The sequence below is a fragment of the Alosa sapidissima genome, chromosome 2 (genome assembly GCF_018492685.1).
Source record: "Alosa sapidissima isolate fAloSap1 chromosome 2, fAloSap1.pri, whole genome shotgun sequence".
Lineage (NCBI taxonomy): Eukaryota > Metazoa > Chordata > Actinopteri > Clupeiformes > Clupeidae > Alosa > Alosa sapidissima.
The window spans coordinates 9,854,715-9,880,178 of NC_055958.1; the positions used below are offsets into that span (position 1 = coordinate 9,854,715).

Below are 25,464 nucleotides of genomic sequence, written 5' to 3' on the forward strand. Positions count from 1 at the left end.
GAACAGGTGCAAATCAGATTGGCAAACAGTGGCGAACGTTTGTGGTGAACATTGCTTTCTTTGAACAGTTAAATTTGAACGATTTAGTGTTAACATTCCATTGTAACGGTAATTGCATTGTTACATTCATCAAGCTCATGTCCAGTTCCACAGTATGTTGGCGGAGAACTACTTCCGCAGACTGTTTAAACGTTCGCCGAAAACTCAAGGCAAACGGAAAACTGTTCGCCTATGTTTGTGAATTTGAATGCACCTCAGTGTTAGCGGCCCTTTATGATGTCATAATTGTCAGTGCAAAGTCTATGGGTGAAAATAAGCTTGTTTTTTGTTAATATCTCAAAAAGTGCAAAGTTTACAAAAATGAAAAGCTATAGCAACCTATATTAGAAGACCTACATTACAAAGTTTGAACAAAGTTTCTAAGTTAAACGGTTCAAGTGAAATAGCGTATGGAAAAAGTGGTCAGCGGAATAATAATATTAAGAAGCCTAGGAAGAACAGTACAGTGCATTTTCATACACTGTAATAATAATAAGAAGAAGCCTAGTAATTACTTTACATATTCTCCATGTAAAATAACCTCATTTGTATGTAAAATAGAGCAATATCCCACTCAAATAATTGGGGTTATTATTACTTTGTTTTCGTAACTTTTTTTCTTCAAAGAGAAGATGCTGTGAAATTACATGTGTGTACACGCTGTTATAGATAAATTATAAATTTGTTCTCTATTCTTCAATAAGGTCGTCACTGCAGACATTAAAAGTCTAGACAGGGTTTATACATCCTGCAGGGCATAACAGGTAAAACTGGTTCTTACTGGTCCTGCATTGGAGCTGCTGTATCGTGCATGGTTGATCACTCACAATGTTGCCTCCATATAATGCCTTCAGCATCAGAGTGCCTGAACTGTCTGAAACTTGAATCAAAATATATTTCAGTTTTGAGATACTGCACCTAGTTTTACAGGATTCTTTTTGAGGAACAGTGTACAATTTACCCATTTGACTCCCCTACATATTTGCGCACCCTAAGGATACCTACCTTCTAATTATAGATTTAGGGTGTGTGATTGTTTTTTTTAAGGCAGGCCTATTTCTTCTCACTTCCTATTAGGCAGAATTTTAAATGTCATAGGTGGAAGGGGTAGAGACTGAATCAATGCAGTCTGAAAACAGGACTGCCTACACATAGTTTTGTATGAGTCAGTTTCACACACCCATGCATACACGCTTCCATTTATCCCCACCCCTGTCACTTCACAGGAGGATTGAACTTTGGATCCAGTGAAGTTCAAACTGTTCAACATAGAGGACTGATTTCTCATATCAGCAGAACAACGTCAAGGACTTCCTAAACTTTTCAAAAAAAGGATTAACAGAAGCCCAACTTTTATTTTTCAAGTCGGATTCGTACACACAGGTGACTAACAATAAACCTTTTCATTATATGTTTGGTCTATCCCAGTCTGAATGAAGGTTGTAGCCACTTGGTTTAAATGTAACTAAAAGACAGCAAATATCAGTAGCTTGCCTTGGATCTTCCTGTAAAATGAGCAGATGACAGGACAACCACCAATGGCTGAAATCCATGTGTGTGTTTTATTGTTGAAATGATGATGAAATGCTTAAGAAAGTTGTACATATGTGTGTGTGTGCATATTTTACATTATTTGTGTTCACCTCTCCCATACATAATAGACAGTGTGTGTTGCTGCCTTGTACGTGTATGTACAAGAGCAATTCACATGGCATCTTGAATAACCTGTTCAGTTTTCGCACAGGTGTGTCTTTGAGAGGTATTATGTTAAATCAAAACCACAATGGTTCTGACATTATTTCACCCTACATGCAGTTAGATTATTAACAGCCTACATGCAGATTATTTCACCCTACATGCAGTTAGAATATTAACAGCCACACCTGACCATGTCATTTTGTAGTGCCTAATGTCTTTGGATTTTCTCTAAAGTAATCAACAAAACATAAGAAAGAATATTGTCAAAAAGAAGAAAAAATAAGGCATGATATGAATGACAGTAGTGATACAACTGTTCTTATTGGGGGCCAAGCAGCGAAGCTAGCAACCACCTCAAGTACCATAGCAACAGCCTAGCAACCATGTCAAATACCCTAGCAACAGCCTAGCAACCACTTCTACAGTTACAACCTAGCAACCAATTTAACAACCAATGAGTTTAACCTAGCAACAGCATAGCAACCACCATTACTACCCTAGCAACAGCCTAGGAACCACCTGAAGTACCCTAGCAACAGCCTAGCAACCACCACAACTTCAACCTAGCAACCACCATAGCAACCAACAGGATTACCTAAGCAACCAGCATAGCAACCACTTAATTTTGCAACTATATTTGCATTATTTGTTTTTATTCTGTATGATATTTTACATCATATTTTTTGCATTTTCATGCACTGTATTTCCTTCAGGAAATGCTTTTCTAGTTACAGTGCATGAAAATGCACTGTACTGTTCTTCCTAGGCTTCTTCTTCTTATTATTACAGTGCATGAAAATGCACTGTACTGTTCTTCCAAAGTTTCTTATTATTCTTCTTCTAACGCAGTTAATACAGCTTCAACCGTTTAACGTAGAAACTTCATTCAAACTATGTTACGTAGGTCTTCCTTAGGACATGTGGGCTTTGTATTTTTCATCTTTGTTACTTTTATACTTTTTAAACTATTAATTAAAAACTACTCAAAATTTCCCCATAGACTTAACATTGGGCTCACAATAGAGCCGTTAAGCAATTAGAATCCTATGCCAGGTGGTCAGGCCACCTGGATCAACTGCCAGTCTCAGCAACTGGGTATATTAAGACTACACATCATGTTCAACTGCTTCCTCTGCTCATCAACTATGACTCCTACCCACTGTAGCCAGTTAGCATGGTTAGCATAGTTAGCATATTAACATTGCTAACATTGTTAGCCCCCCCCCTCCCCCCTCCCCCCCAATTCCAATCCTCCCTCACCTTTCTTATGCAGCCCTTGCCACTTAATCTACTAAACCCCTCTTCTACTGCACTTTTTACCCCCCCCCCCCCTCACTTTGCACAAATAGGCTGACACCAGACATAATTTCACTGCATTTCTTACTTCCAGTAACTATATGCATGTGACAATAAACTTCCTTGTAGCATTTTTAACAAAACTGCTAAAATGATTAGCTAAGTTAGCTAAGTAACATGGTTAGTATAGTTAATATTTTAGCATGTTAACATGCTAGTTAGCATAACTGCTAAAAATGATTAGCTAGGTTAGCTAAGTCACTTGGTTAACATAGTTAGCATGTTAGCATGCTAATTAGCATAACTACTAAAAATGATTAGCTAGGTTAGCTAAGTCAATTGGTTAGCATAGTTAACATTGTTAGCATGCTAGTTAGCATAACTACTAAAAATGAATAGCTAGGTTAGCTAAGTCACTTGGTTAACATAGTTAGCATGTTAGCATGCTAGTTAGCATAACTACTAAAAATGATTAGCTAGGTTAGCTAAGTCAATTGGTTAGCATAGTTAGCATTGTTAGCATGCTAGTTAGCATAGTTAGCATAACTACTAAAAATGAATAGCTAGGTTAGCTAAGTCACATGGTTAACATAGTTAACATTTTAACATTGTTAGTATGTTACTTAGCATAGTTAGCATAACTATTAAAAATGATAAGCTAAGTTAGCTAAGTCACATGGTTAGCTTAGTTAGCATGCTAGTTAGCATAGTTATCATTTTTGACAAAACAATTAGAAACATAGTTAGCATAACTGCTAGCAAACATCAGAGCCATTCCAACTGTCAGTTATCGTCAACTATCTACCTAAATAATTTAACCATTTAAACTATCCACCTATTTAACTGTTCAGTCATTCCAACTATATTAAACCTCATCTACCTAGCAACCAATATAGTTTGTTTTTACTCTGTATGATATTTTACATCATATTTTAGCATTTTCATGCACTGTATTTCCTTCAGGAAATGCTTTTCTAGTTGGGGGCCAAGCAGCGAAGCTGCGAAGGCACCCATTGAATTACTAGCTTTTCCTATTATTGGGGGCCGAGCAGCGAAGCTGCGAAGGCACCCATTGAGTTACTAGCTTTTCCTATTATTACACTTCTGCCATTGGAGTCTATGGCAGCCCATAGAACGCCTGGCTAAAAAGTGCAGATTTTTGGCAGAAAGTTTCGGGACACTCCACTGACCACTCACACTCATTTACGGACCTCTAAACCCAGCCATCTAGCGCCACCAACAGGTCAAAATCTGGCCGAAAATTGAACCGCTGGGTCTAAAGTTGAAATTTGAAATGAAATTTGGCACATTGATTCAACACTGTCCCATCATCACTCTCACCAATTTCCAGAACTCTATGCCCAACACTCTAGCGCCACCAATGGGTTGAACCTGGATTGCATTCACGAATGTGACCATTGAACGGTGCGTCCGATTTTCACATATCAGGCACCGTTGCAATCCCTGGGCTGACCTAAGTTCAATGACCCCTATTACGTCACTTTGCGCCATATTGGACCTCCGCCATATTGGATTTAGTCCAAACTCTACGAAAAGTTTCAGCGGTCAGAAATTTCATCCGATTTTCACGGAACTTGGCGGAGATGATCTTCTGCCCGAGCCGCACAAAAGATACTTGTCAGATTTTTCAATTTCATTTTTGTTTGCCCGTGACAGCCAATCAAATATGGCGATGAAGCCGCCAAACAGGAAGTGGACTAACATCTCCGTGGTACCTTGAGTCAACATAACAAAACTCGATACCATTAGTCAGGACACTGTCCCAATCACTCACAGCAATTTTTATGCATATACATTGAACAGTCTAGCGCCACCACCAGTTCAATGCTGGACATGCGTTCATGCGCGTGATCCTTGACTCTTTTGTCTGATTTTCACAATTGAGGTAGCATCTGAATCCTTGGACCATCCCGAGTTCATCAACTCCTATCCAGTCACTTTCCGCCATATTGGACCTCCGCCATATTGGATTTAGTCCAAACTCTACGAAAAGTTTCAGCGGTTACAAATTTCATCCGATTTTCACGGAACTTGGCGGAGATGATCTTCAGACCGAGCCGCACAAACGATACTTGTCAGATTTTTTAATTTGATTTTTGTTTGCCCGTGACAGACAATCAAATATGGCGATGAAGCCACCAAACAGGAAGCGGGCTAACATCTCGGCTATGCTTTAATGTATGAAGTCCAAACTTGGTACAGGGACTTGGTATCTGATTGTGAGGACGCACTAAGAAATTGGCATCATGTGGCCTCTATTAAGGTTTTGCACCTACGTCATAATGTCATGTGACCGTTTGTTTACAACTAGAGTGGTAGGCAAGAATGGTAGGCAAGGCACTGCAGAGAGTGGTAGGCAAGCCTACAACAGTCGGGTTGCATAGGCTACACATAGTTACAAATAGCTTCAAAATTGAAATTTTAATATCAAATATTGACCGGGATGCCGACCACTTGTGTAGGCCCTAACAGTTGGTTTTACAATAAGAAGCAAAAAGGCAACGAACGACCGTTTAGCCTACCTATCCTCGTGGTTGTGGGGGATGATCGTTAGCAGCTGTGAAGTCTTTTATTCTCAAGATAGCCTAATGGTGTAGCCTACTGTCTACGAAGACGTAGGCTAAAATACAACTATCTACAGTCATCCAATCCTTGGACCAAGCCAAGTTCAACGCACCCTATGACGTCATTTTCCGCCATGATGGATTTTCCGCCATTTTGGATTTCATCAAAATCACTTAAAATCTATCAGAGGTCACACATTTTGTCCGATCGACACCAATCTTCACAGATATCATCTGCAGACCATGCCTCATTAATGCATTGCTTTTTGTCTTCGGAACTAAAACCGTTCGTGCGTAACAGCCAATCGAAGTTTGCGGCGAAGCCGCCAAACAGGAAATGAGCTCATATCTCAGCAACCCATTCGTCTATCATAACCAAACTTAGTACATGGACTTAGGACCCAATCAGGGGGACACTCAAGAAATATGGTGACCTTTGACCTCTAGGGGGCGCTGTAATTAAGAAACATGCCTTTTGGCCTGTAGCTGCAGTTGTGCTTAGAATTAAAACGCACTAGTGGTGTCTGGTAATACTGTTGGAGGTCCTTAGGCCGACCCAAGCCAACTTGTGATGTCATCGTAATTGATTCGGCCGCCATATTGGATTTAATCAAAAACACGTACAAGTTTTCGCAGGTCACAAATTTCAGCGGATCCTCACCAAAATTGGCAGAGACCATCTTCAGACCATGCCTTATAAGTGCATTGCTTTTTGGAAAAATTGACAGTAGCATTCGGCTGTAACAGCCAATCGAAACTTGCGGCGAAGCCGCCAAACAGGAAGTGAGCTCATATCTCAGCAACCCTTGCATGTATCAAAGCCAAACTTGGTGCTTGGACTCAGGACCCAATTAGGGGGACGCTCAAAAAATCTGGTGACCTTTGACCTCTAGGGGGCGCTGTAATTTAGAAACATGCCTTTTGGCCTGTAGCTGCAGTTGTGCTTAAAACTAAAACGCAGTAGTTGTGTCTGGTAATACTGTTGGAGGTCCTTAGGCCGACCCAAGCCAACTTGTGATGTCATCGTAATTTATTTGGCCGCCATATTGGATTTAATCAAAAACACGTACAAGTTTTCGCAGGTCACAAATGTCAGCGGATCCTCACCAAAATTGGCAGCGACCATCTTCAGACCATGCCTTATCAGTGCATTTCTTTCTGGAACAATTGACAGAAGCATTCGCCCATAACAGCTAATCGAAATTGGTGGCGAAACCGCCAAACAAGAAGTGAGCTCATATCTCAGCAACCCTGCCATGTATCATAACCAAACTTACTACATAGATTCATGGCCCCATTAGGAGGAAGCTCAAAAAATGTGGTGACCTTTGACCTGTAGGGAGTGCTGCAATTAGCAATATTGCATTTTGATCTGTAGTTGCTTTGATCTTTTATTTTTTGATGTGAAACTGATGACAACATTTCCATCCAGTTAATTTTAATGCGTGCGTGCAACGGCGGGGCGGGACAGGGTGGGACAGACAGGGGTGATTAGGTGGGGGGGAGCTGGCTGGCGGAGGCGGCAATACTCAGCACTGTTATAACCCTACAAAGTCAGTTATGTTTTGATGTGAAAGTTGTTAAAAGTGTTAATCGCGGGTGCCTGCTGAGTTCTATCTTGTTGCCGTAGCTACTCCGGCCTTCTGCTTGGCCCCCTCATTGCTGCTTGCAGCTATATTTATAATATGTTATCGCATATAAATAGGCCAATCTGGCTATCATACAAAATTTTAACATTAATCACTGACCCCAACTAAAGCTGCCTCAACATTAGGATTAATGACCAATTCAGTTTATCTAAGCATGAGGCTTCGATCTTAAGGTCAAGTAGAAAAGTTACCAACATTCATAGGAACAAAGTGGTTGAGAAGGTGAGTAGTTCTGAATAATAGAATAAAAACATGCAGGTGTACATTTGATGTTCATTCATATTTCGTAGAGGAATTACATGTGTCCTATTTGGCTTGTAAAAGACCAGATGTGCTACCGTGCTGTGGATCATGGATCACCATGCAGACAATGGCATTGAGTAGCATACTAGATGAGAGGTTGGGTGTCTATGTTTACCTAATTCCACCATGGACAATGATATATTAGCTCTGTGACTAGCTAGTGGAATATTGGACTGTTACAACATGAGGAGCCAGATTATAATGCAATAAATTGGGTTTACGGTAAACAAAGCTGTATTGTTTGGTGGTTGCTACACCACTCCCCTCAAACCCACCTTTAGTCCCATATTTGTGTCTAAGCACTTGTGAAGATGCTTACGCGTATGCTTATGTGAGTCTGTTTGTTTATGTCCTTTCAGTCATATTCACACACACACACAGACAACTGAAGTTACACTGACTTTTTCCAAGAAGAAATGCGTGCAGACAAACATAATTATGTAGTACGCCTACTGGGCTTTTTTGGGTTTTGTATTGGTAGACAGTAGGGCTGTCAAACGATTATGTTTTTTAATTGTGATTAATCGCTTCAGTTATAATCATGATTAATTGCATATTTTATCACATGATTAAAATTCTATTATTTTGCATTTCTGAACTTTCCAGAAGTCCATATTAACAATATAAAGCAATTATTACCAGTGTATCTTGATTGGGATTCAAATGAAAGGCCTATTTGTAGGTCTATTTGATTATTTCAAATCAAATTTTAAATGATGTGCAGCAGATCTGAGGCATCAGATACATAGATAGGACTATAAACTGAAATAAATGCTACAGCAGAAGTGCATGCACAAAATGTACACACATTATAAAGGGCATAACAAACAAAAAATACTCCATATAGCCTATATTCATTATCTTTGGGTTCAGTTGAAAATAAGGAACTTTTCATATTGAAAAATATGCACAAGTGTGCAAAATGTAGCCAAAGCCTAGGCCTATAGCACATTTCAATGAAGTGAACAGAAGGCTAGGCTAGGCTAGATTAAACTTGAAGTGCTTCGGTGATATTTTAATTCCATGTCGACTAAACCAACACCGACATGAGTGCATTGCTATTTTATAGGCTACAGTCTATGGTGCACTGTCACTTGCCACACACATTAGCGCCGAAGTTTTTAACTGGCAAACACTGGATGAACAATGGATTTTATGGAGCGGCGCCGACCAAATAGAACTGAATCGTGATTTACAGGGCGGCAAAGTGTGATGCTGGTGTGCAGAGTTGTATTAAGGAGAATGGAATCTAATGTTATTGAATATCGAAAGTAGAGTGCACCGCACTCATGTCAGCATCGGTGTCCACAGCGCTTTATCACCCGGAGAGAAGAAGTACTCTTTTCTGATTGGCTGGCGGGGTGGCTTTTAATTCTGAATAACGGGACACCTATGAAGTAGATCTGGTAAAAAAAAGTTTAATCGCCGTTCCATATCAATGCTTATGAATGGTAACTATAACAACGATAGTAGGACGACGGTTGAGCCTGGAGGCAGGCTTCGCAACAATGGAATCAACTGTAAACAAGCTAACTGTCAAAGTCAAAGTCAAAGTCAAAGTCAGCTTTATTGTCAATTTCTTCACATTTTCCAGACATACAAAGAGACCGAAATTACGTTTCTCACTATCCCACGGTGAAGACAAGACATATTTTACCAATTTAAGTCCACAGACAAACATAACATTCAAGTAAACAAAAAAGTAAGTAAATAAGTAAATAAGAGGGCACATATAATAATGAAAAAAATAAGAGCAGCAAAATTTGGTTGAAATTGTGCATAGACAGTCAATAAAATACTAGTGCAAAGTCAGGCCAATAAAAGGCTTGGGTAGTTCTGTTTGACCTAAGTAAGAAAGAAAGTGGCATAGTGGTGCAAGTTATGTAAGAGCAGCAGAAGTGTTGTGTTTTCAGGACAACAACAACAAGTTGTAAAGTGTACAAGTGTGCAAGTGTGCAAGTGGAGTAGTGCAGGCGGCCATTGTGGGTCCAATGTCCAGGATGTTATGTAGCTGAGGGTGGAGGGGGGAGAGGAGGGAGAGAGTTCAGCATCCTTACAGCTTGGTGTATGAAGCTGTTGGTGAGTCTGGTAGTGCGGGAGCGCAGGCTTCTGTACCTCTTCCCAGAGGGCAGTAGATCAAACAGATTGTGAGCGGGGTGACTTGCATCACTCACAATTTTGGTCGCCTTGCGGGTGAGGTGGGTGGTGTAAATGTCCTTCAGAGAGGGGAGTGAAGCACCAATAATCCTTCCAGCTGTGTTCACTATGCGCTGCAGGGCTTTCCTGTTGTATTCAGTGCAGCTTCCGCCCCACACAGCGATACAGCTAGAGAGGATGCTCTCAATGGTGCCTCAGTAGAATGTGGTCATGATGGCTGGTGGAGCACTTGCTCGCCTGAGTTTCCGCAGGAAGTACAGGCGGCGCTGAGCTCTCTTCGCCAGTGATGCAGTGTTGGTGGTCCAGGAGAGGTCTTCGCTGATGTGCACCCCCAGGAATTTGGTGCTGCTCGCTCTCTTCACCACAGCACCGTCGATGGTCAGTGGCAGGTGTTGGGTGTGACCTCTCCGGAAGTCAACAACAATCTCTTTGGTCTTGCTGACGTTCAGCAGGAGGTTGTTGTCCCTGCACCACGTGGTCAGATGGTCGACCTCCAACCTGTATTGAGTCTCGTCGCCCTTGGTGATGAGACCCACCAGAGTTGTGTCGTCAGCAAATTTCACTATGTGATTGTTGCTGTAGGTTGCAGTGCAGTCATGCGTCAGCAGGGTGAAGAGCAGCGGACTGAGCACGCAGCCTTGGGGGGCCCCTGTGCTCAGTGTGATGCTGCTTGAGGTATTGTTGCCAACACGTACTACTTGAGGCCTCTGACAGAGGAAGTCCAGTAGCCAGTTGCAGAGGTAGGTACTGAGTCCCAGTTTGTCAAGTTTGCAGATGAGTTGTTGTGGTATTATGGTGTTGAATGCAGAACTGAAGTCTATAAACAGGAATCTCACATATGAGTCTCTTTTTTCCAGGTGGGTGAGGGCTGGGTGGAGGGCAGAGCAGATTGCATCCTCTGTAGACCGCTTGGCTCGGTATGCAAACTGGAAGGGGTCCAGGGTGGGGGGGAGAATGGATTTGATATGTGACATGACAAGCCGCTCAAAGCACTTCATGATGATGGGTGTCAGTGCCACAGGGCGGTAGTCATTGAAGCAGGATGGAGCAGTTTTCTTCGGCACAGGTATGATGGTGGCAGCTTTGAAACATGATGGGACGATGGCTTGCTTCAGGGAAGTGTTAAAGATGTCTGTGAAGACATCCTTAAGCTCCCCTGCGCAGTCCTTCAGCGCACGACCTGGGATGTTGTCTGGACCTGTTGCCTTACGGGTGTTGATAGCAGCAAGTGTCCTCTTCACGCTGTCGGCAGAGAGGCACAGGGGCTGCTCATGTAGAGGGGGATGGGTCTTCTGTGGGCAGGTGCTGTTTTGTGCTTCAAAGCGAGCAAAGAAGCGGTTCAGAACTGTACATGCTATCGCTGTTATAGGGCCAATGAAAGTTGTACAACAAGCTGAACTAGTGAGCTTCTTTTTAAACGGAACCGTGTGTTTCCTTTGCTTTACAGTGGCAACCGGGTGATAAGCGGGATAACGGCCTTCGAGGTGTGTCCAGTTATACGGAATTAATGGACTCGGGCGGAGGCAACTCCCCTCCGCTGCGCGTCGGGGGGTTCTTTGCCCCTCGCCCTTGTCCATTAATTCCGTATAACAGGACACCTCAGCGGCCGTTATCCCTTAAAGCACCATTCAGCCGACCGGGAGTTCAGAACTGTGTTGGTGTTTATTATCTCCATGACTACAGGAGGAGGACTAGACAGAAGCCTACCAGGAAGCAAAGCTCTTAGAATCTTTGCTTGGAAGTATCTGCTGTTTGAGGACAAGAAACGGTGCATCAAAGGGTCAAAATAGTAGCAGCCAAAGAGGATTGTTGATAACAGAACAAGTGACAGTGAAAAATCTTTGGCGCCAATGAATGTGTTAGCCTTAATTAGCCCTGGCAGCCTTGCAAGCCCAAACAAGTGTGTGCTGCGTGCCTGTTTTGTTTCCGGTCTAGCTAGATCCGGTGTGGTGTTGTAGTTTTTCTAACGTTACTAGTTGTTGCAACAGCATGTGAAAAAACTACAAAGTTTGCTAGGCCAAAAAGAATGTTAATCTCGCGATAAAAAAATTGACGCCAATCAAATGACAGTGTTTCTTTTACTGTCGTCCTGGCCGTCGGAATCGGTTCAAATAGCACAAAAGAGTTCGCTAAAATTTCCCCAAATGGTGGCATATCCCTTTAATGCTAGCCTACTGTATAGCCTAGGCCTACATACTGTACCAGTAGGCTATTTGCAACCTGTGTGTCTTTCTATGACAACAGGGAAAAGAGACACTTCACCTACTGTACTTTAGCATATAGAGCAGTTGTCCATGTTTGTGCATAATATAAACTAATTCGCACAACCAAAGAAATTCTAGGTAATGAATAGCATACAAGCTTGCCAATGGACTATATGCCACAAAAGGTTGTTTCAGCCAGCACATTTATTTCCGGTGGAGCGTCAGCAATGGCATCTTCTGTTATATTCTGCTCCTTTCGTGTTCACTCCAACACTACACATCTTGTGTATGCCCAACAGTCCAGTCAAGTCTAAGACTTGACTAAGACTAAAGTCACCATGTACTGAATTTCAGTTAATTCTGGGTATTGCAAGGAGCCCTTTACCTGAGGATCTGACTGGTGTATATGCAATGAGCATGTCAGAAAAGTAGGAGGGAGCTACGCCCATCAATGATTTAAAAACAGTCAGAAGTATTTTAAAATCAATTCTTTACTTTACTGTGAGCCAGTGGAGTGATTTTAATACTGGAGTGATGTGATGAGATCGATGTTCTGGTAAGTACTCTGGCTGCGGCATTTTGGATAAGCTAGAATTTGTTTAGGGTCTGTTTTGTTAGTCCAGCAAAAATTGTGTTACAATAGTCTAGATATAAAAGCATGAACCACATTTTCAGAGTTTACTTGAGTTAAAAAGAATCTAACCTTAGATATATTTCTCAGACGATAAAACACAGTCTTGGAAATGTTAGATATGTGCTTCAGTTAAGATCATCTAAGATCATGCCTACATTTCTGACATTCTCACACGATTTTATAGACAGGGGAGTTAGCAATGAATGAAATTGAGGTCTCAAGACCTTAGAACCTACTAAAAGAATCTGTTTTATTATCATTAAGTTTTTAGAAGTTTTGGGTCATCCAAATTTTAAGAAATTAGAAATGCATTGCACTGCATGAATAGTGTGATTTTCGTCCCCGTAAACGCCCAGAAATCTCCCTAATTTTCGGCAGTTAATGACAATTAACACAACAGTCAATAATGTGACCCGATTTAAAGTGGTTTTCACCCCTTTGGACACTCTTGATTTCGTCCTTGAAACTGAAATATTCACCGGGGCATGGACGGTTTGCTAACCATTTTACTGCAGTGTCTACCCGGTGGTAACATCCAGCTTTGCTATCAGCTAGCTAGCTAGTTGAAAGGTTTAAGTTGTTAATGGGGATATACAGGGCTTTTTATGCCTCGACTAAGTTGATGTTTCATATAAACAACAATTCATGTTCATAGACACAACAAGGTCACTAAAACATAATATATTTCATACCTGTGTTGCAGCATGTAGGCTAATATGTTAGCAGCATTATAATGACATTCTAATGTCTGAAATGGCTACCTGAAAAGTTAAGTGTTCAAACTAGCATTTCCAGTGTTCTATTTGATGGTGTATTGGCCCTGACTAAGTTTGTGTGATATATAAACCACAATGCTTGTTGATACAAGTACCAATGTTCGTCTAGAAAGTTTTTATTCACATTAAGATTTTCGCCATAGGCAGTAAAAACTCCGCCATCTTTGTCAATAATTTTCGCTGATAAAGTTTCAAACTATGACCTTAACGGCCTTTCCACCAATCAGAGGCATCACTGTGGGATTGTGGGATTGTTCAGGATTGTGGGTAATGAAGTACTTATCCAAGACATCGCGAATAAAAGACATTTATCTCAAAATGAGGTTAGTGCCCCGTGAACTTTTGGCGTCTATATGAGCATACACAATCGCTTAGTACAGCCGTAGCTGGTTTTGAGTCTACCATGTGCAGTTAAGTTTTTATGGCTTATACCCGAATTGTCAATGGAGAAATTGCATTGAATTCTTACTTCTGGAAACTCCTGTGCGCGGGACTGTGATGCTCTATTACACAGCTGAGCTATTCACCATGGAGGTATTATATATAACTGGAGAGAGTGACTAAGTCCCGCCCCCATTCATTTCAATGGCCCATGCTAGGCTAGCTACTTCAGCCAAAAAAGTTTGAAATTGACCGCAGCCATCTTTACAAAAATGGCGTTTCACGGGTGTTCGTTTCCGGCACCAGCTAGAATTAGGCTATTAGATTCCACGTTACAGACAGGGACAACGTAAGGTACAACGGTATGTCGTTGATGAAGATTGGACATTCCCTCATAGGAAAAGAAGTTATTCGGGAACACGCTTCACCTCGTTATAAGCGCAAATGTATTTAATTGTTTGGGGTAACATTTTGGGAATGGTGGTAGAAGTTTGCCCTGTCTCTGAATTCCTGGGTTATTTAATGTGATGTTCATATTGTGATAATAAACATACGAATCAATATTGAGTCACGTTAGGCTACACAAATAATGATCTTGTATTACGCAATAGGCTATCCAACGAAAATGACTATTAATTAAGTAGACATGCGATGAAAGAAACTTGTGGATAGCTGGGATTTTTGCTACACCCAGTGTGAATTTGCAGCTTGTTAAGCCTAGGCTACATTTGCAGGCAGACGAAATGAAGCCAACGCAAGTTAAACTTCCGATAGAAGCGCACATCCCTCGGGTATTGTGGTTCGAGCAGGCATAGAGTCTGCAACTGTTGTTGGACATTTGGCTTTTGCCTCGACTGGCAGCCTGAACATTTAAATCAAATGCATAGCCTAATCATGTCAATGTTGCAAGAAAGCAAACGAAATAAGTAATTGACATTTGTTTAGTTTTAAATCACTTGGGGAGACATAGGTTATATGATCCAGACGTTGCGTTCTACAGAACTACAGGCTGTGCGTTTTAAAATAGTCTTCATACACAACGCAATGAGTAGGCTAATAATTGGATATAGGTCACTACTATGCATCTGCCAAAGTGTATGGTCATAGTCAGTTACTTTAAGGTAATTACTTGCCACCCCGCATATACGGCAAATAATAGCCTAATATGACCACATTAACATTTTTCTTTTATTTACCACAAAGTCCGGTAATACAGCCTAAACCATGTAGGCATTAAGTCAAGTATCAGTAGCTTAATCCAAGTAGTTAGTTGTTTTATTTGTCGTCTTCCAGAAATGCAAACCAACATGGACGCTCGTGCCCAACACTAAACTCGTGCATGAGCTGTCATCTACCAATCAGCATGTAAAAACTGGTGCCGGAAGTTGCAACCATGTAACGCCATGTTTTCAAAAATGTCGGCGGCCAAATGCCATGCTAAGTGGCTGAAGCTAACCCTTCAAATCCTGACCCCCTGCTATTCACACTTCTTATTGCACCAGGGTACGAATAGCATACACTGCTAATTGTACCAGGGGTGCAAATAGCCTTACCCTAATCTTTATCAGTGTTTCTAAGTGCTTTTAATAAAAGAAAAAGAAAAAAAAAATCTGAGAGCCTAATGAATTACATATCCTTTTACAGAACAACTCCTACAGTAGAGATCAATCATCTACATTACATTATATTACATTACATTTGGCTGACGCATTTTTTAACCAAAGCGACTAACAGCATGGTAACAGTTACGTTTTCAAGCAATTCTCTCAACAAGTTTAAGACAATTTAAAAACGGTAGAGTAGGCCTACAGTAAGAATAAGTGCATCAGTGAGTGCTGTTTTTAAACAGTTGAGTGTCAGTTCAAGACGGCTGGTAAGTGCTAGGATCAGCAAGACTTGTTGTAAGTGGTGCTATGAGAGGAGATGTTCTCTAAAGAGCTGGGTCTTCAGGAGTTTTTTTGAAAATGGAGAGGGATCTCCCTGCCTTTGTAGGAACTGGCAGTGTGTTCCACCAACAAGGAACAACAGATGAGAAAAGTTTGGATTTGCCTGAGCGTACCGGTGGTAGAGCTAGACGTCCTTCGTCTGAGGAGCACAGCGGTCTAGAGGTAGCGTATGAGGGCATTCAAGTAGGTAAGAGCAGAACCGGAGACTACTTTGTAGGCAAGCGTTAGAGCCTTCAATTTGATGCGGGCCGCCATAGGTAGCCAGTGTAGCTGGATGAGCAGCGGGGGTAACATGTGCCCTTTGGGGTTGGTTATAGACCAGGCGCGCCGCCGCGTTCTGTATCATCTGAAGGGGTTTCACTGCGCAGGCTGGGAGACCTGTCAGGAGGGCGTTGCAGTCGTGAGATGACTATTGCCTGAACCAGAAGTTGGGTAGCATCTTGAGTCAAGTAAGTCCTGATTTTCCGTATGTTGTAGAGCAGGGGCGTGCAGAGACCTTTGAAGGGGCAGGGGCTCAAATTTAAAAAAAGGGCACATGGAACAACATTTTCTTGTCTACACAGAGATCATAGGCTATAAGGCTACATCTTATTGATTAAATTCAAAGCTAATTTTAATAGCCTAGAAATCTAGACGCACCCTAGCGGCATGCAAATATGTTATTGCCTAGTCTGGCTTGTCAGGCTATAATTTTAATGTTTATCACAGTGAACTACCACCATTAGCAAGCTGGTGTCTTGCAGATTCACATGCTGTGCGTGTGGCCACTGAGTGAAATGACGCGTAATGTAGCCTACTGTAAACAACGACGTGTGGAGTTGGGTTAGTTAAACAACTACAGTAGCCTATGTCGTCGGCTTATGACGATTTAGAAAAGGTTTGTCTACTCTGTTTTATGAACTAGGTCTACTAACCTAAGCTACTATAACATAGTAACCTAAACAGAATATGTTATGAACGTTCAGCCTTAGATTTTCGAAGCTGCCAGGTTATTGAAATGGATGGACCATGACATGGTTAAAACGGGTTTGATAGCCTACTTCATTAAACATGAAACAACTTTTATTCTCTATCTCTAAGCTGAATACTATTGCATGTTCAGATAGGCTAATTGCAGTGACCTTACCGTGCTCCCAAACGTCTCCTGCAGCACTGGAACGTTCATAACATATTCTGTTTAGGTTACTATGTTATAGTAGCTTAGGTTAGTAGACCTAGTTCATAAAACAGAGTAGGCAAACCTTTTCTAAATCGTCATAAGCCGACGACATAGGCTACTGTTGTTTAACTAACCCAACTCCACACGTCGTTCTCTGTTTACAGTAGGCTACATTAAGCTTCATTTCACTCAGTGGCCACACGCACAGCACGTGAATCTGCAAGACACCAGCTTGCTAATGGTGGTAGTTCACTGTGATAAACATTAAAATTATAGCCAGACTAGGCAATAACATATTTGCTGCCGCTAAGGTGCGTCTAGATTTCTAGGCTATTAAAATTAGCTTTGAATTTAATCAAAAAGATGTAGCCTTATAGCCTATGATCTCTCTGTAGACAATAGCCTAATGAAAACTGAAAAGACCTATCTGTCTGTGCCCTGGCTACAGTAGGCCTACAGTAAATGCTCTCCTATTGAATTTTCAGAACCAAGGAGAGAAATTAGAAAAATGTGTTACAGCTCTGTCTGCTATTTACACCAATTCTTCTTGATACATAATGAATAAATATGAAAATGTATCAAATGTTTATCAGTACATTAGGCTACTTTGCAAATTGCTAAACCATATAATAGCCTGTCCCACCATCATCATTGAAATAGCATAATGCTAAAATTTAAATCCAAAAAAAAAAAAAAGTCCAGCTCAGGTTCAGATGATTAAAGCTTTATAGGCTAAGGAATAGGAAATTATTTTGATATAATTTGCATGTAGCCTATGTATTCTCTATTGGGTTGTAATCAAAATTAAGTTTTAAGTAAAGTTAACACGTTTTCTGAAAATTTTGTTCCAGGTACCCTTTTTTTAAATTTGAGCCCCTGCCCCTTCAAGGGTCTCTGCACGCCCCTGGTCTCACCCCTGTCCCTAAAAAGCCACATCCTAGTGAGCTTAATGACTACAGACCTGTCGCTCTAACATCACATGTGATGAAGACAATGGAGCGACTGGTCTGTATGCTCAGACCCCAGGTACGCCATGCACTAGACCCGTTACAGTTTGCATTCCAGGAGAAAGTGGGCATGGATGATGCCATCACTTCTACACAGGACACATTCTCACCTGGACAAGGGGAAAAGTGCTGTGAGAATCATGTTCTTTGATTTCTCAAGTACTTTTAACACCATCCAACCCCTCAGACTGGGAGACAAGCTCTTGCAGATAGGTGTGGACGCTCACCTGGTAACCTGGATCACAGATTACCTGACGGAGCGACCACAGTTCGTCAGACTGAAGAACTGTCTCTCTGACACTGTGATCAGCAGCACCGGAGCGCCACAGGGAACTGTGCTCTCTCCAGTCCTGTTCACCTTGTACACATCTGACTTCTGCTACAACACTGAGTCATGCCACATGCAGAAGTTTTCTGACGATACTACAATTGTGGGGTGTATCAGGAACGGGCAGGAGGAGGAGTATAGGAGCCTGGTGGAGGACTTTGTGCAATGGTGCAAACTCAATCATCTCCAACTCAACACTTCAAAGACCAAGGAGATGGTGGTGGATTTCCGCAGGTCTAAGCCCACTCTGCTACCAGTCTCCATTGATGGGGTCAATGTCGAGGTGGTAAGCACCTACAAGTACCTGGGTCTCCACTTGGACAATAAACTGGACTGGTCAGCCAACACTGACACACTCTACAAGAAAGGGCAGAGCAGGCTGTACTTCCTGAGGAGGCTGCGCTCCTTCAATGTGCAGCAAGCTCCTCAGGATGTTCTACCAGTCTGTTGTTGGCAGCGTCCTCTAGATAGATAGATAGATAGATAGATACTTTATTGATCCCCATGGGGAAATTCAAGAAGAATCAAGAAGAAGAAGGATGCGGGGCGACTTGACAGGCTGGTAAGGAAAGCTGGCTCTGTAGTGGGAGCTGAACTGGAGTGCATCACTTCAATATCTGACAAAAGGATCCTGAACAAACTGATCAACATCTTGGACAATGAGTGTCATCCACTCCACAGCACTATTGTTAAGCAGAAGAGCCTGATCAGCTGGAGACTTCGCTCACTGCCTTGTACAACAGACAGACTGAGGAAGTCATTCATCCCCAGGGCCATTAAACTGTTCAATGCATCACTTAAGGGAAGAGGAGAAATAGACTTCTCCGCATAGTCTGTCTGCCTCTTCACCACCTCCATGTCTTGAACTGTCTTTCCACTAGCCACTTTACCATTGTCTTCTGCCTCACTGTTTGCATGCTTTATTAGCACATATGCACAACCCCTCCCTCCATGCCACAGCCGAACTGTGACCAAACTTATACCTTTCTTAATATAGTTATTTATACATAGATATATAGACTTTATTCTTGCACTGTTGCACTGTTTGACTTACTCATTTGCACCATCACCATGACACTCATTCACAAAGAGCACCTTACCTTACCTTATGCACAGAGGACCACAGGCTCAGTCCCTGCTTCAGTCGTTGCAAGCGCACCTGGTTGATTACCCACTATGTGGATACTGTTTTTTAGAATTGATTTAGATTAAATTTTATTTAGTATAATTTGTATTTTAGTATATTTAGTATATTTAGTATATTCTTTATCTTCTACAGTCCTTATTGCTTAGTTGTGTTTTTTATATTATATACTTTTAATTACTTTTTCTGCTGTTAGTGAATGTGTGTGTGTATGTCTGTATGCTACTGTGACCTTGAATTTCCCCTAGGGATCAATAAAGTTATATATATGGTAGAATGTCCAAAAAAGAGGCTAAACTATTAGCCTCCATACTCTGCATGTTCTTGAAAAGTTTCTTAGCCTTTATTCTAACCAAGTAAACCTTGGGCAGAAACCTCATCACTCAGGCTTACATAATCAGGGCTGTTATCTATGGTCCCTTACACACCTGAATTTGATTACCCCACATGGACCTTTCCCCTTCCTTTTATTGGCCTCATAAAACTAGCTTTATGATGGTCATGTGCTGTTAACCTAGTGTTGCTAACTGTTTGCTACACATTTTAACAAATAAAAATTTAGCAGTGAATGTCTATTCAGTTAACACTGTCAATGCTTGACAGGGAGTTGATGCAGGTGTTGCTGCACACCCAGGGGAAGTTTCTCATATGGGCAATATGGGCAGCCGCCCAGGGCACAGGGTTATGGAATTTCTGGAATATCATGACATTTTTGAAAGTCTTTTCCAGACATGGAAAGTCAAGGAATTTAATAATTTTTGGTGCAAAGTCATAGTCTAGCAACCAGGGGTGCGCAGGAGATATTTTGAAAGTGAGGGGGATCAAATTCTGAACACAAACCCATAGTGAGATCAGATTTCCAGATATCGGATCGCCATCTCTGGCCCACTTTCGACCATCATATTTTAAACTTGCCAGAATATTAAGATAATACCATTGATTGTTTTCAAAATATTTTTTTGATAAAAATGGTGAAAACTGTGAGATGAGCACAACGCCAGATCTGCCCTCAGACCAGCTTCTTCTTGCTATGTGCAATTCTACTTTTATTTATTTTTTTAGATTTATTTCACACTACTTGGGCCAATGGTAGAATACTGGTCACTACTTGGGCCAATGGTAGAAAAAAGCAACATGGGATGTTGATATTTTATGAAGCCATGAATGAATCATCATGCCTATGATCCAAACATAGACTACTGTACATGATCAAATAGCCTAGTTAGGCCTACTTAAATTGTCTGGAATAAACCAAATCAACTCTCCACTGTGTGTTTGCAGTTAATATTTATGCAATGTTAGAAAGTGTTGGTTTAACAAGTTATCAGTCCAGAACACACAGAAAATTGCAACAGAAAGTTGCCTTTATAATCAACTATTTGTTCCAACAGCATTTAAACTGAAAAAAAAATAAAAAATACATAAGAAGTAAAATAAAATACTGTTACTGTAGTAACTGTATCACATTATCCCAAGCTTCAAAGAGCTCCCCACGTCTGTGACAGGCAGACGTGACACCGCTAAATTCTCAGCTTGTTTATACCCCACACTGAACGCATAACGCTAGGCCCACTCTGGGGTGTGGTAGCCTACTCTCTGGGATTTATGCACCAAGGTAACTGAAATATCCAATTTGTGTCTTGAAATTATGTTTGAAATAAATGTCTTAGAACAAAAACGTTGATAGACTTATTATTTTATAGTTAGGCTAGTGAAAACGAGTTGATAAGTAGGCTAGTTGAGTTTGTTATCATAAACATAACAGCTAACGTCATGTTGAGCAGGAGGAGTTGAGCACTAGGCTACCATAAATCCTCAAATTATGCCCGGGATTGATTCTATTTATAGCAGGACAAATAAAGGCAGGTTCCCATATAGGGTACAAGACAGGGTAACAATTGCCTACCATACCACCAATTGGCATCAGTCCACTAGAAGACATTGTTTCGATTTAAGTCAATGAAATAACACCTCTTCTTAATATTTTATTATATGTTGTATTGTATTGTATTATGTTGGTTGGATTAATAGCCTACAGTTGGCAAATAAAAGTCGTTTTCCTACCATGGGTCTCCAACACACGTTCTCAAGCTCATTCTCTTGCCGCCCCTTTCGAGCTAATTGCCAGAGGCTGAAGCCTACTACATTTAAAAAAAAGTACTAAATCATGCATAATTAAACAATAACTCAATTTAGGCTACTTGGCTACGCAAAAAGGTTTCCATTACAGCACAACCCCTATTCAATGAAGGGCTACCTTGTCTCGCAATAAACAGCAGTGGAAATCCCGACACTTTTTCAACTGCATGAAACTTAACAGTGAACCATCAAATATCTCCCAGATTTCAGTGCCCATCAGTCCCAACATTTAGCAATATAATCAAACAGTCCAAAAGTCAATTAAATCCCAAACCAAACCGAAAATGCTTTTGATAGCCTACCGGTATGCCGCTCCAAACGAAACGCATGTCTAAATGCAGGTTAAAAATATTTTAAAAAGCCTGCCTCGAATACCAGCCTGCCTCAAATAAAGATGATGATGAATGATGTATGCTAAGCAAGTAGCCTGGATTATTTTATAATTGTTAGTAGACAAACTGGCTTTAGATATCCAACAGAGTGAATATGAGATTGTGCAGTCTTACAGTACTGTAAATGGCTGTGGTTAGTAATGTGATGCTGTTAATGGTGAGTTTTACAGTTAGCGCAAATCCTATGTTATTATTTATTTAGCGTACCTATAAGGCTTTTTTTTCTTATCAAAAGTGAGGGTGATGACGGCTGTCTCTTCAGCACTGCGGGGGACATATCCCCCACATCCCCGTGCCTCCTGCGCCCCTGATAGCAACTCTTCGTTGGCTTGCGAGCTGGAAAAATAAAATTTCGATCAGGCCAATCACATTGTGTATAGAGTCGGTGGACGGGCTTAACATAATGACAGTAGAGTTACAACGGTTCTGCGAGAATCCCCTTCTACTTAAAAACAACGAAGGTGGATGCTGCTGCTGGTGAACAGCGCGACTCAAGTTAAGCTTTTTTTAAATTGGCAAAAGTTTGATCTACTAGCCAACTAGCTCCGCTGGTGGAAAAACGCATGGGACTCATGAGTTGTAGTGCTATCCTATTGCGTGCAGAGGGAATTTGAAAGACAACCGTTTATCCCGCCCCTCGGATTGAGCACTGCCAACGGTGAGTTCACAGGCCTTTCATCTTGATGTGGGTCTGGCTCGTCAGGCTAGCAAAGTTATGGAATATCAAGGAATTTTGTTGTAGCAGTTTAAAACGTACTTGCCAAAATATATTAATACAAATACATTTCCATGCAGAATTGGTGTATATCTGGTAATTAGCTTTACTGCTTGCTTGAGTAGCCCAACTTTGTTTATTCAATGCCCATTTATTCATCTCCCGCTCTAAAGAAATAAAAGATTCTTGAACATGATGTGGCAGCTCTGAAATTTGATTATTGTACCATTCATTATATAGTAAGTCATGGAAATTTGCATTTGATTTATTTACTTTTTTGTCAGGGAAAAGTCATGGAATTTTATATTTGACATGGGCAGCATCTTGCTGAGGGCGGCACAAATGCTAGCAAAATCATTTCATGCGTTTTTATTGCTAATTAGCACATCAAGTCAATATACTATCACCGAGTGGGGAGTGGGCACCCTATATTCTTTGCAGGCGCATGTGCTTGCTGCTGTGAAGGTCTCACACACTGAAGTTGAGAAAGGAAAGGAGGAAGGGGTGGCCGGGGGATTCCCCTTTGGACCATATTTCCCTACTGGAGCAGGGGAGCGGGGAATAATGCACAACTAACGCAATTAGTAGGCTTAAATTAGTCACACTATGAATTGCCTCCAAAAAAGCACATTTCATTCATAACATTATGTACACAGGGCTATAGTTTCACAATTCGAAGCTGGTGACACGCTCCACCTCGTCCCGTTGATGAGAATGGGGGTGTGTGTGGTAGCTTTTGACTTCCTGAAGTCCACAATGAGCTCTTTGGTCTTCTTGATGTTGAGAGCCAGGTTGTTGTCGGTGCACCACAATGTTAGGTGCTGAACCTCCATAGGTGTGTTCAAATTCGCAAACAGTTTCTGTTTGTCTTGAGTTGTTGACGAACGTTTGAAAACACTCACAAACAGTCTGGGGAGATTCTCTGCCAACATACAGTGGAGCTGGACAAAGTATTACGTTACAATGGACTGTTTACTGTTTTGCTGCTGTAATAGTCTATCTAGTTAAAGGCGCTCTAAGTGATTAGGTTATGTCACTTCTGTTGACGTTCAAACAAAAAAGAGAGTTTGCTCGCTACTCCCTCCCTCTCCCTCCCGTGCAATTGAAACTCTCCTAATTTGCTGGAACAGTTCGTTATGTTTTTATTGTCCAGGTTGGACCAAGTTGTTTTTGTTGCCGTTTTTGGAGCCTGGGCTGTCCACAGATGCTGCGTTTTTTTACAGTGTATTTAGGGCACAGGCAGCCAGCAGATGGTGAGGTGATCTTTGCTGTATGTGACATGTGGCTTAGAAACCGTGTAACATCACTTAGAGCACATTTAAAGTCTTTGACAAACATGCCGTCATCCACAGAAAACTTCAGTTTTCAGTCCTCTGACGAAATAATTTTTTCAATTATTTAACAAAGTGCCTTGCTGACATCTATATATAATTAAGGTAACACTTTATTTTAAGGTTCATATGTTAGCCACTAATACATACCTAATTAATGCCTGTATTAGTGACTTGTAAGGCATGTGTTTGGCAACATTAATCATTAGGCGTGTATTCACAAATTTCTTGTTCATGACGAATTAGGCCTTTATTCTTGACATAATCTTAATAATGACCTAGTAAGCCTTGATCTCTACTTACTAATTAGTAGTAAGTACCAAAAGAGAATATGCATAACCCACTAGTATACTGTCTGAATAAATCCCGAATAGTGGGAGAATAAGTAAGTATATGGCTCAACCTCATTGCTGTATTTCACTGCCCAGGTTACTCTGTCAAACAGCACTTAACAACTGGGAGATTGGCTCCCATTCTAAAGTGGAAACTGGTTCCTTAGCAGCAAGGACATTATCATCAGTAATACCTATGCAGTATGTACTTACTAGTCATGAATTGGTTCCATATTCTAAAGTCAGGCATTACTCTCCCTCTGATAAAAATTACATGGTGGGACAGTGGCCTTGCCCCTAAAATGATGAAATTCCAGGCCTGGTTATATTACTGCTGTAATGGTAGCCAGCTGATATGTAGCAGTGCAGTATTGTGTAAACATCCTTCCAGGTGCCTTAACAGATGTGCTAGTAAGACAGTTAGCAGCCTGGGCTTTTAGCTTAATAGCTAGCATGTTGGAGTCCCGATCCGAGGTGCTGCAGTTGCTTCATTCAGTATAGGCGCACATTGTTTTCGTATTTTGAGTTCTGTCTGTTTGACAGGCGGGCAGCTTGATGATTCAACTCTGAAGGGCTGAGAACAGCACCTTAGCTTAGTAGAAGGACCGCGTAGTCCTGACAGGCTGGGATTAGTGCAACCAGCACAAACACAATGATTAACCATTATGACTTTCCAAAAAACTGACAAACTCTATCTCTTACCACTGCTCAGACCAAGACGTTTACCTTCTCCATGATGCGTTGTGGGCGGAAGAGGCATATCTACAGTAGGAGCATGCTTAAAATGGGCACACTTTTTTACTTGAATTACTGTCCATAGGTTTTGTTAAACCAGTGTTTCTCAAACTTTTTCAGACCAAGGACCACTTAACCAATAGAAAAAAACTCACAGACCACCTAGTTAAAAAAAGAGTAGACCTACTTCAACACAATATCACAAACATATTACACAATAGGCCTACTCACTGAACCACCTTGCTTATTGTCTTTGCACCTTGCTTATTGTGTCAGAGGATTCATATGTTTTAAACTAGCATAGGCTTACATAGTGTTGCAGAACTGTTTGGATTTACATACAAGTTGGTTCAATATTGCAAACAACTCATCTATATTATATTTTACCACGGGGTCATCGTTGGGTTTCAAAGCGAGTTGGTTGTGCTTTGGGGTAGGGTTTAGTGAGTCTAGGCAAGTGGCACTCCCATCAAGTCTTACCTGCTGATGCAACATATTTCTTCACATTTAGTTT

At 41.2% G+C, this 25,464-nt stretch overlaps 1 protein-coding gene across 2 annotated transcripts in view; it reads left to right on the plus strand.

Moving 5' to 3' along the window:
• Window positions 1-1,242: 1,242 nt before the first annotated feature.
• Window positions 1,243-25,464, plus strand: part of LOC121685572 (LIM and calponin homology domains-containing protein 1-like) — a 79,946-nt gene continuing 55,724 nt past the window's right edge. Inside the window, exon 1 of one of the 2 annotated variants that reach the window (XM_042066176.1) lies at window positions 1,243-1,422. The gene's annotated coding sequence lies outside the window, so the exon portion shown is untranslated. The remainder of the gene's footprint in view (window positions 1,423-25,464) is intronic. The other variant, XM_042066181.1, reaches the window with a different exon arrangement.